The following is a 12356-nucleotide window of genomic DNA, read 5'->3' on the forward strand; positions in this document are numbered from 1 at the left end:
ACATGCTTCCCCAAACTCTTATTGACAGAGTATTATATAAATAAATAAATAAATAATAAATAAATATTATTAAAATACGTAAAAATGTATACATATATTTGCCAATTTGATGGGTAAAAAGTTGTATGTTGATATGTCAATATTTGAATTTGTGCTTCTTTAGTAATACTGAAATTTTTTTTCTAGTTTACTGGTCATTAGTATTTCTTGTTTTGTGAATTGCCAATTCAGGTCCTTTGCCTAGTTTTCTAATGAAGTGTTTGTTTTTTATTGTGGATTTGTAAGATTTTTTTATATATCAGAGATACTAACACTTTGTCATATGTTACAAATACTCCTTGCCTGTAGGTCTTTTAATTTTGCTGTGGTGTTACCATTTTTAAAATACAGAAGTTACAAAGACAGACAAATACCATATTATCTCTCTTAAATGTGGAATTTTATTTATTTGTTTGTTTGTTTGTTTATTTATTTATTTATTTATTTATTTAAGGAGGGCGCAGTTCACAGTAGCCCATGCGGGGATCAAACCAGCAACCTTGGTGTTATTAGCACCACACTCTAACCAACTGAGCTAACCGGCCATCCTGGATTTTTTTTTTTTTTTTAAAGCTCATAGAGAACAGATTGGTGATTGCCAAAGGTTGGAGGATGAGAGAAATAGGTAAATGAGGTTAAAAATACAGAATTTTGACATTTTTATATGGCCGAATCTATATTTTCATGTCTTTTATTGTTTCTTCATTTACTTTTATGCCTAGAAAAACATTCCCTACTCTTAAGACAAGAGAAATACTCACCTGTTTTCTTCTAGGTTGCCTATGGCCTTACTGTTTGCCATTCTTGACCACTCTGAAGCGGAGTGGATAAGCTCAAGTTTCCAGTCTGGAGCCAGATGGAGCTGGGACCAAATCTCAGTTCCACCCCTTCCTTACCAACTGTGTGACCAAGGGCACCTTTTAGCTTCCTTCTCTGTAGGGTGGTGATAATAATAGTTTCCAACTTACAGGGTTGCTTGCAGGGTTAAATAAAATAATATATGTAAAGCAGTTGGCCTAGGACATAGTGAGTTCTCAAGAAACATCCACAACTGCAGTTGGACATTTTTGGTTTGGGTTGCTCAGTATCCAAATACCCTGATGATTTGAAGTGAATCCCGAGAGACTCAAAGGCAGATATTCTCTTTCCATATCAGCCTGCAGCTAGGTAGCAGAGATAGGCCCAGGGTTTGCCTGTCAACTACCTCTTTCTGGACTTTGGAACCTGAGCGTTACAGCACTGTAAGGAAGAGCAGCAATTATTCCTGGAGGTCTCGGCAGCCAGGTGTCCAGAAGGGCAGCTGCAAGTCTCTGAAGGGGGCCATGCAATCAAGGCATCCCAAGCAAGCCAGTCCTGTGGCCTGACCCTAACTGTGCCTTCTTCCCTTGGTTCCGACCCTTTTCCTGAAGCTACTTCTTGATGTTTCCAGTCACAGTGAGATCTCCACTAGCCTTCCAACAAACTCCTTTTCTGCTTCAGTTAATTAAAATCAGATTCTGTGGTTTGCAACCGAGAACCTGACTGATCAGGCTACAGTTTAATTCTGGAATTTACTTTGGTGGATGGCATGAGGTGCTAACTTGTTTTCCCCCCAAATAATCAGGTATCCCCAAACCATTTGTTAAACAATACATTATTTTCCCACTGATTTGAAATGAGTGACATTTTCCATTGAATGAGCTCTTGCCCTTGGGACTGTCCCATTGACTAGAATCCCATGCCTCTCCTAGAACCCCAGAGGGTTTTTTTATTCTCTTCTTCCCAAGGAAAGTCTCACGTTCTAGAACACCAGACTGCCTGCTTGATACCGAACCCTCCGGACATATAAGGATGTCCTTGTCTTGAAGCTGAAGGACTGTGTTCGAAAACATTCTGCTGACTTTAGGTTTCCCCATAGCAAACCATCTATTTGACAATTCCAGCCCCAATTTGGAGAATCTCAGGGGGATTAGAGGCATTTACCTAATGGAAAAAAAAAATGACCCAGGACACTCCCACTTCACCCCCCCTCACTGGCCCCTATTCTATAATTCTCATTCTCATCTATGGCAATACCCAGATGAGAAACAGACCTATTAACCTTCCTCCAGACACAAGAGCTTGATCTGGCCTTCCCAAGGCCTGCATATAGTGCTTACCTCCGGGTTTACTTTCTTGGTGACATCAAAACTGAGTTTGTAAAGCAATGGAGGTGCCATCTCTGGCTGGAAGGTTGGAAATGAGACTAGCATCCATAGAGTCCTAGAGGAACCCACAGCCCAGGCTTAGAGGGCAGACCAGGGAGTGGGTAGAGGCAAAAATGGCCAGGGAAAGTAAGAGAGGATCCTCCGAGGCAGGGGTTGTGTTGAGTTACAACATGGTACCGCAAGTTCTAAAACTACCTTGGCTGCCAATGAGTGTACAGAAGGGCAGACACTTGTGGAAATGGCTAATTGAAAGGACCAATGTCTTAGGAAATAACTGGATTTGAATGTGCGGGGTGGTACAAGTGGTTCCATAATTGTCTTCTGCAAAGACCTGGTATGGCTGGGGTGATCGTGGATAAAGGATAAAGGAAACAGTAGGCCTGGGAGCTTTTATTCTTTATTTATTTTCCAGCTTTATTGAGATATAATTGACATATAACCTGGGAGCTTTAAAAAGCAATGGGAGGGGCCACCCGGTGGCTCAGGCGGTTAGAGTTCCATGCTCCTAACTCCGAAGGCTGCCGGTTCGATTCCCACATGGGCCAGTGGGCTCTCAACCACAAGGTTGCCAGTTCAACTCCTCGAGTCCCGCAAGGGATGGTAGGCAGCGCCCCCTGCAACTAAAAATTGAACACGGCACCTTGAGCTGAGCTGCCGCTGAGCTCCCAGATGGCTCAGTTGGTTGGAGCGCGTCCTCTCAACCACAAGGTTGCTGGTTCGACTCCCGCAAGGGATGGTGGGCTGTGCCCCCTGCAACTAGCAACGGCAACTGGTCCTGGAGCTGAGCTGCTCCCTCCACAACTAAGACTGAAAGAACAACAACTTGAAGCTGAACAGCACCCTCCACAACTGAGATTGAAAGTACAACAACTTGACTTGGAAAAAAAAAAGGCCTGGCCTGGAAATACACAGTGTTCCCCAATAAAGTCCTGTTTCCCTTCCCCAATAAAATAAAATAAAATAAAATAAAATAAAATAAAATAAAATAAAATAAAATAAAATAAAATAAATAAAATAAAATAAAATAAAATAAAATAAAATAAAATAAAAAAGATTGCAAAAAAACAAACAAAAAAACACTCTTAAGTTCTTTAAAAAAAAAAGCAATGGGAATCTACACAATGGACTATTATGTGGCCATTAAAATGATGTTTACAAGGACATTTTTTTAATAACATAAGGAAATTCTTGTTGTAATTTTAAGTAAAAATTAAAAAGGCTAGCTATGGGGGCGTCCAGATGGCTCAGTTGGTTAGAGTGCGAGCTCTGAAGAACAGGGTTGCTGGTTCAATTCCCAGTGAGCTGCGCCCTCCACAATTAGATTGAAGACAATGAGCTGCCGCTGAGCTTCCGAAAAGGTGGCCAGATTCCCACATGGCATGGTGGGCTGCGCCCCCTGCACCTAAGATTGAAAACGGCAACTGGACTTGGAGCTGAGCTGCGCCCTCCACAACTAGACTGAAGGACAATGACTTGGAGTTGATGGGCCCTGGAAAAACACACTGTTCCCCAATATTCCCCAATTTTTAAAAATAAATTGTTAATGGTTAAAATGGCAAGTTTAAAAAGAAAAAGCCTAGCTATAAAATAGTATATTGAGTTGAATCACAAACTGTATGGAAAAAATATGCATTTTTTTAAAAGACTGGAAGGAAATGTACCAAAATGTTAACAGCAGGTGATTGGTTTGGATGGTAGTTATATAACAATACGAGGTACCTGAAAATAGGGCCTATTAGGTACCAGGTTCTGTGCTTGGCATTTTGCTTACATAAATTATCATATGTGTTTGCACAATGACCCTGTGAGGCAATTACTCCCACTTTACAGATGATAATACTGAGGCTCTCAGAGGCTAACTAAATAAAATCCACACAGCTCCGAAGTGGCTTGATTAAAAATTATATTTCTGCTTTTTTCTATTTTCCATATTTTTGGACAATGGACCTGGGCTTTCTGCCTTTACTCAACTCTCCCTTTCTTTGTCTAATTACTCCTTTTTCAATTAGGAACAAAGGAAAGCATTCTCTCCTGCTCCTTAGAATTTGTGATCACTTTCTCAGTAGAGCAGGAGCTTCTGGTGGGGAGAGACTCAGTCCCCAGTCCTGAACACAGAGGGGCAAACAGTAATGCTGAATAGATGTTTTTGGAATAAAGAACTGAACGAAGGAATACATGAGGAACAGTAACAAAAAATTAATTGTGATGATGTTGATGGCTTGTATCTACAAAGTGTTTGGGGAGGGGGACAGCCTTTTCACCAGGATGTTAAGAAGGGTGCCGTTAGGTCTATGACCTTCCTATGAGACTTGGGTCCCCTTGCCCTGAGTAACCCAGCCAGCCATATCTCAAGTGATATCCCTAGCCTTGGGGAATCTCTATACTGGGCCTGCCAACCAAAGCTTGTAGCTCCCATGTCCCGCCCTCCACTGAAATACCCCTGTGCTTGTCAGACCCCAACTCTTAGTGGCTGGAGGAGGGAGGGGTCTAAGATTAGGTTGATGCAGGAATCTCAGAGCACCTTGTAAGAACCTGTGGATAGCAGGGAGTTGACTATATTTTGTGAGCTAAAAAGGATAACAGATAAAGAAATTCACATGATTAAAAAAAAAACAATAAAAAGGGCCAGGATGGCCAAAGTACACCTGACCTGCTCACAGTGACCTAGAATCTGGATTTAGAATCCTTGCCCAGTGAAGCCCAGGGCGAGGCCATGCTTGTGATGAGAAGGGAGAGCAGGGCCAAGGCAAACTTCTTAGTACCCCTGGTCCATGCTCACTGAGTGGGTGGCCACCTCCTATCCCTGTGAGGCAGGGGGACAGGGGACAGAATATTGACTTCATTTCCTCTTGGCCCATGCTTCCCCAAAGGAAAAAGGGGGCTGAGGAAAATTTTCGTTGAACTGGTAGCACTTTGGACAAGTATAGCCAATTCCCAGTAATCAGCACCAACAAGGGGGCAGCAAGCAGTGCAGGTTCCTGCTAGAAGGAGCTGGCACGTGCTCCAGGCCTTGTGGTCAGAATAATCCCTCCACCTGCACTGAACCCCAGCCCTCAAGGCCCTGTTCAAATCCTTCTTCCTCCAAGAGGTCTTGTGGTTCCTCAGTCATTTCTCTTTCCTCCATGCTCCCTCTAGCACTTTCCTAGCACTGGGCAGAGACCCTTTCAAGGTCAGCTCCGTCTGTGCCTGTCTGTCTGTGACCTCTCCCTATAAAGTAGAAGATCCCAGAAGTGAGGTCACAGCCGGTGACCTGTGTTGTTCATCTCTGCAGCTGCATGAACCTAGCACAGTGCCTGGCACAGTGGACACTTCACCTGAGCCTCATTTGTTGTTGCCCAATGGAATGGACTCAAAGAGTCTGGACCCCAACTCCCAGCCAACTTGGGATGGGGACAGCTCTAAGATCTGGGAGATTCAGGATTCCCAGGACCCTAGGGAAGCCCCCTGTGGATAACAGGGAGTTGCCCTTACTTTGCAAGCTATAGAGGAGTATTTACCAGGCCCAATTACAGCTCACATTCTCGGTTCAGGACTGGGGAAGTGGCCAGCTTAGCTGCAGGGGCAAGTGAGCCAGCGAGGATAAGGGGCTGCTCCGGCTGGAGAATGGGGTCCCCAGGCCCCATTTGGTCACCGAGCCTCTCTAATGTGAGACCGGAGAGTTGAGGCTGGGGAGTATCTGGAAAGGGGGGGGCGCTGCCTTCCTCCCTCTCACCCCTCTTTTTCTTTCGCGGTCCCCGTCGCGGCCTCCCTGTTGTGCTCTTTGTTGGTCGTCTGTCTGTTGGCGTTCTGCTGGCTCTCCGGCTCTCTCTCTCTCTCTCTCTCTCTCTCTCTCTCTCTCTCTCTCTCTCCCCCCCCCCCTCGGCTCACGTGACCGCCTGCACTCAACGGCTCCGATCACCTCTTCCTGAGGCAGCACCTTCAGTTGGTAACAGGAGACATTCGGGTGTTGGGGGCAGGATGGGCTTCCTTCCTCCGCGTTTTCCTCCTCGCCTTCTCGGGCAGCTCTGGCAGCTCCTCGGGCTCGGCCTCGGCCCGCCACTCGTCTGGCCTCTCCCAGCCCCCACAGCGCTCGCTGCCCTCTCCTCCCTTTCCCTTCTTTCCCTCCCCTCCCCTCACCCCGCCCCGGTCTCCCTCCTCCCCTGCTGTCAGCCCTTTTTGGGGTGGGGGCTTCGGGGAGGGGGCAGACAAAAGGGCCTGGATGAACTCGGGGGCACCCTCTGAAGCGTCCCATCACGTGTCCCCTCCCTTCGCGGGAGGCGTGCAGCTGCCCCTCCCCAGCCTGAGGTCTGGGGAATTTGGGCCCCGAGGCCTCGACCTTTCCCGGCCTCGTTCGCGCCATTTGCTCAGCGGCGGGTGCTGAGCCTCCCGGTGCCTAGAACACCAAAGAATGCACCGGGAGCGGGTGGGGGAGATGCTCCAAGGACTGAGGCCGCTCTCTCGGTTCCCAGGCTGAACACCGGTCAGCCTAAGAGGGAGACTCGGGCCTCATGGTCAGAAAGCTCCCAGTACTGTGGGGTGACAAGGTCTCTAACCTCAAGGAGCCTGAGTCTGATGGGGGAGATTCAGTCACCTTCCCCTTTGCAGTACAAACTCAGTTAAAAAAAATAGATGAATCCAAAAGTGTGCTGAAAGTGCCCTGCCAAAGCAGGGTACATGTTTGTGAACTTCTGGCAGAACCAGATTGTTTCCCTGCCCATCTTGCCCAGCACTTAGCTTCTGCTCCCAAGCCTACCAACCCCAGACGCCAAATTTTGGAATTAGAAATGAACTCTCCTCTCATTCCATACCAGGGTAAATTTTTCAACAAAGGCCATTTAAGATAGAAGTTATCAAGTGAATCAGACAAAACATTTTCAAAGCTGCGGCACTGTAAATGCACACTTAGCGAGTGGCTATAGCCAGGGTACTAGCCTGGTCCTAGACACCATGGGTATGCATTTGAGAGCCTGTGGAGGGACAGCTTCCCTGAGTGCCCCCCCCCAGGTGAGCACTTAAAACCGTTTTTGGCAATAAAACTAAATTCCCTCGGGTGATATTGCCTGTGGCCAGAGCCACACTTGCTGTACCTTTGGCATACCCCAGGCCAATTCCGATTACAAATTACCCAAATGCTGGGAGGGGAGGGGTGCCAGAGGAATTTCATCTCTCCAGGATCTTAGGGAGGGACTTGGGCTGAGAAATGCTCCAGGCTTGACAGGTACCAGGCAGAACAAGACTTGTTTGCAACGAAACCTAAGAAGAATGGTTACTACAGCTATAATTTATTGAGCACTTACAAAGTGCCAAGGACATAGTACACATCATATTTAATCCCAATAAGTCTCATGTAGTAGGTACTATTATTATCCCCCTTTAACAGATAAGGAAACTAAGGCTCAGAGAAGGTAACTTGAAGAGATGGTGAAGCTAGTTAGTGGCAGAGCTGGGTTTGGAATCCAGGTCTGGCCACAGCCCAAGTCCAGGCCCTCAACTATTATGTTATCCCACCTCTTTCCCACAGGGAGTGATTCTAAAACTCTCCCAGAAGGAACAAGGATAATCATGGGTCAGGGCACAATCTTGCTGGAAATGAGCTATTTACCAAACTGTGGAGGGGTCAATAAGGTCCCATAGTCATCCTGCTGGCTTTGTGAATGCCACAGACTCCCAAATAAAAGGACAGACGCCTAGGTTCCTATCCTAGACTCCAAAGGACATGTCCTATCTGACCATCCCCACAGAAGTCATCCCACTTCCTGTTTCTGTTGTTTCTGGGTAGTGGCCAGATTTGCAGGATGCCAGGATATGAGTGAGTTTCTTGGAGCAATGTTATAGGGGGGTAGGGGTAGGCTTGATTACGGACCCCCACTACCCACCCCAGTCCTCCCTAGAGGGATGACAAATAGGCCTATTGATTCAAAAGTCTCCCAGAGGGCATTAGAGTAACGACTCTGGACTGTGTGATGCCTACACCACCTTTGACCTCCCGACTGACCCCTGCCCTGGGAGGTTCCAAAGGCCACAAATCTCTGTTGCTTGTAGGCCATGTGGTTTGTAGCTGGTTGTAGTTTTGGAAGGGAGGGGGAAACGATAGGGGTAGGGGACACTGCTTCTCCCTGTGTCAGGCTTCCCCAAGAGAACTAGGAAGAGACGGGCAGGGCTCCTTCCTAAGGCTGCCAAGACACACTACAACTACTGATATGGGCTCCATCATTTATTTTTGAAAGCAGCAGGGCTCTTGGCTCATTTGCATAAATGTTTGCACTGCTTGCTATATTATGGTTCCAGAGAAGGGCACCAGGGCACAGACCATACATAACAGATTTGTAACTGGGCAGCTCAAACCTGCCCCTGGATGGTGAGCTAACCAGCCAGCCAACGATGGCCCCTCACCCTCTATGTCTACTTTTGAAAGACCTTCTAAGTGCAGAGTCCAGTACCAGGATATGTGGCAATAGTAAGATCTTGCCCCTAAAGGGGTACTTCTAAGCCAGTTGTGTGGGTGAACGGGAAGATAAGGCAGCATTTTGACTTGAAAATGCCTGGGAGTCTAGACTTCTGATTTCTACTGTTCAATAAAGAAACATTTATTGACTGTCATCTATGTGTCAGGCATTTAACTAGGCTCTGAGATAACATAATAAATATCAAGACCCTGTCTCCATCATTGAGACACTCATAGTCTAGCATGGGTGACAGAAACATAATCAAATAACCCTAGTGCGGTGTGCCATCAGAGAGAGGGTAAGAGGATTGCTAAAGTAGCATTCACCTAGTTGGGGGCAGCACCTGGAGAGACTTGGTGGGCGATGCAGTTGCTCAATCTGAATCTTAAGCATTGCCTCCCCCGCCCCCCATCTCCAAGCTGCGTTTTAACCTCTAAAATAACTGACTCCCTGTGTGAGCTCAGCAAATGTTTAAGTTCTCTGAGATGCCTCAGTTTCTTCATCTTCAAAATGGGAGTAATAATCTGGGAAGTGCGCCCCTGTATGTCCTGTGTGCCCTACTTTCCATCTTGCCTGGTCCTATACGCAACACCGACCCCAGAGTAAAACTTCCAGTTTCTTCAAGATGCCATGCAAATCTGTGGCAGATGGGGAAAGTAGGGAATATTGAGAGGGACTGGGAATGGAAAGGAGATGCAGTTACGTGCAGGGGGTGGGGCCCCAAAGGAAGGTGCGGGTAGATGTGCAGGTTAACCTTCTACCGATATAACCATCTTTATGTACCTAAGTCGCAGCGTCAGTCGCTGGTTCTGCTGGGGAGAAGGCAGCACTTCAGCCACCCTCTCCTCCATGCAATCCATCTTGAGGACCGAGGAGGCACTGAGGGACGGGTTCTCCTTTCCGAATTCCACCCCTCAACGACTGCGATCCCCTTAGTTTCTCTCTGGAGTGGATCATTTGTCCGCACTTTTTAAAAATTCTAAATCTGGCCCACCTTTGGAGAGGGAGTCACCAGTTCCGTTACATTTTGCCCACGCTGAGTAAAGAAGGTCTTAGGGCTTCAGGGGGGCGCGAGAACTCAGGGCCCGGCCGGGGCCCAGCCGGCGGCGCTGCCCCACCAGGATTTCCTGCACTCGGCGCGCCGAGGTCTGCTCGAACTTCGGCCTTGCAAGAAGGCAACTGGGCTTCCTTTTAAACTGCATCAACTCCGGGCCCCCGCCCCCGCCCCTTGTTCCGCCTCCACCCCTCCCCCTCCGCCCCCGCCCCAGCGGAGGCTCCGCCCCAGCCCTCGGCGTGGGGGCCTCCCTGCCACCTGCCCGCTGCCCATCCGACATGCAAAGCGTGACCGCCTGGGAAGGCGGCCGCGCGCGCCCACATCGGTCCCGCGCCGCGGCGACCGCCAGCAGCTCGCCTACCTCGGCCGTCTGCGCTTACCCAGCATGCACTTGTAGGCCCAGAGCTATCTCGGAGCTGCAGCCCCGGGGTCAGAGCGGCCGAAAGAAACAGGAAGTTTGGGACGGTTCTAGTCGTGGGGCCGGGAGCACTAAACGGCAGGCCCTGCAATCGGCGCTGCCTCTCCCTCCCCCAACTCTGGCGGACTTCCCTGGGGGGCTGGCCTGAACTCCAAAAATCCAGATGTGCTTGAGGGTCATTCAAGGCACACTCCCAGGGTTCTCTTCGCCGTAGCATCTCCAGGCTTTCTGGATCGAGGGGTGGGAGTGGAGGAGTGCTCACGCCCTGGTGGGTTGGTAGGTGCCTGGGTAGTTTGTCTTCTACCCGCGGAGAGGGAGAAAGATGCTAGATGGGTGGAGGATGAGGGCTAGAGATTAGCCTCCCAGGGGCGCCTCTTGCGCAGGTAGGGTACGGGTTGGAACCGGGTGCTGAGTCCAGGGTTATTGTCTCCCCTCCTCTCTGCCAGTAAGCGGCTCTCATCTGCCCTCCACACTGATTAAGCCTGCCCCATTATCCTCGACAATCATCTCACTAACAGGCACTGCTGTTCACCAGGAGCACGGGGCAAGGGAGAGGGGATGACTAATGCTCACTTCTTGGGCAGAAAAAGGCAAAGGGCACACCCTGTTGAAGGTGTTCTCCATCCGCACATCCCTTTGGCTAGGCAGGAAGGACCGAAGTCTCAATTCCCTTGGCCTCCCTCTCAGTCTCCATCCCCACCCCAAGGTGAGCTAAACCAGTGCTGCGTGCAACTGCAACTATCCCCACTTGACCCTCTCCCTGGCCTGTAGCTAAGAGGGACATGGGTAACAGTGGATCCCAGTGGGCCATGTTGATCCTAGCATGCCGCTTGGCCAATCCTTTTCAGGTTGTGCAGACAGGCCCTTTGTGTGGAAATGATCATTCTCTTCATATTGTCTTACACTCCCAGCCAGGGACCTCTCACTTCCAGCTCACTAAGGGTTTCTAAGTTCTCCTGGTGTCCTTCACTCAGTGGGCAGCTTCCTAGATTTCCGAAGAGGAAGGGGTCGTGGTGGTGAGCAAAACAAGAATGAATATTTTGGAAGTAGGAAAGTGGAGGTAAAAACTCATTGGTTATAGAATGATTGTGAGACTCACAGATTTGGTTTCTGCCCCAGACATCCCCAGGCAGAATTAATTGGTCTTTCTTGTGTGCTCCCTTAGCATAGGATTTATACCTCTATTATCACATTATATTGTAATTGTTTGTTTACATCCTTCTCCCCCAATGCTAGACAGTGAGCTCCTGGAGGGCAGAAACTATGCCTTATTTATCTCTGCAGCTCCCTGCACAGATCCTGGATCACAAAAGGGCTGTATATGAAGTAGAAATAGAAGGGATTCAATTAGATAACCTACAGGATCTCATTCAGCTCCAATATTCTGTGATGCAATTTAAATATGTACCTATAGATGCACTCACATACATGTAAACACACAGAGCAAAAAGACAAACACCATCACGCCATAGTCCATAGTCCAAGTGTCAGTGTAAGACCACTCCTTGGAAAGTGAACAGATGTTACATGATGCCAAGTAACTGGCCTTTTGAAAGTTGAATCGCCAAACCTAAACATCTGAAGTGTTGACAGCCAACGTCACAACTGGTTTGGCTGATTTTTTCCCCTCTGCCCTGACTTTTAAAGCAGTCACAGCCATAGATGTAGAAACAGTGAACATTCGAGCTGAAAGGGCCCTTTGAGATGCTCTGGTGTCTTCATTTTACAAATGAGAAGGTCCAAAGTCAGACAGGAGCAGAGATGTCAGTCCTGCATTCTTGCCACTTGGAGCATGCACATGTATGACACATGTTTGTATGCAGACACCTGCCTGGATCTGCACACATGGCTGCTGACATGCTTAGCCATGGGTGCATCCCCAAAACATGTGCCACCATGGAACCTGGGCACACCCTCCCCCCAACAACCCCCTAGCAAATGAGGATGGCCCCACCCCCATGTGGCTGCTGATCAGGGAAGGGAAGGCAGGGGTCACCTGGGCCTGGGCAGCCCTTGCCAGAGTGTGAAGGGGACAGAGAAGCCTACAGGTTTGCAGCTGTCATTTAACATGCTCGGTTTGCCCAGCTCCCTTCAGCTTGCCTCTGTCTGTAGAAGGCGAGGAGAGGAGACATTCCGGGCTCATTCCAGCGAGCCTTGTGCACGCTGCAGGCATGGTATGCAAGTAAGCTGTGCGTTTCCAGCTGCTGCCTTACACTTCAAGGGCTGACAGGCAA

At 48.5% G+C, this 12356-nt stretch overlaps 1 long non-coding RNA gene across 1 annotated transcript; it reads right to left on the reverse strand.

The window, feature by feature from the left end:
- Positions 1-2609: 2609 nt before the first annotated feature.
- On the reverse strand, positions 2610-9845 carry LOC141569666 (uncharacterized). The gene is made up of 2 exons (XR_012493401.2): positions 6124-9845; positions 2610-2845 (listed from the first exon to the last, which is right to left on the reverse strand). It is a non-coding gene; the product is annotated as an uncharacterized LOC141569666 (long non-coding RNA).
- Between the last annotated feature and the right edge of the window lie 2511 nt (positions 9846-12356).

Source organism: Rhinolophus sinicus, chromosome 18 (assembly GCF_057876585.1).
Source record: "Rhinolophus sinicus isolate RSI-liver-muscle chromosome 18, RSI-T2T, whole genome shotgun sequence".
Classification (NCBI taxonomy): domain Eukaryota; kingdom Metazoa; phylum Chordata; class Mammalia; order Chiroptera; family Rhinolophidae; genus Rhinolophus; species Rhinolophus sinicus.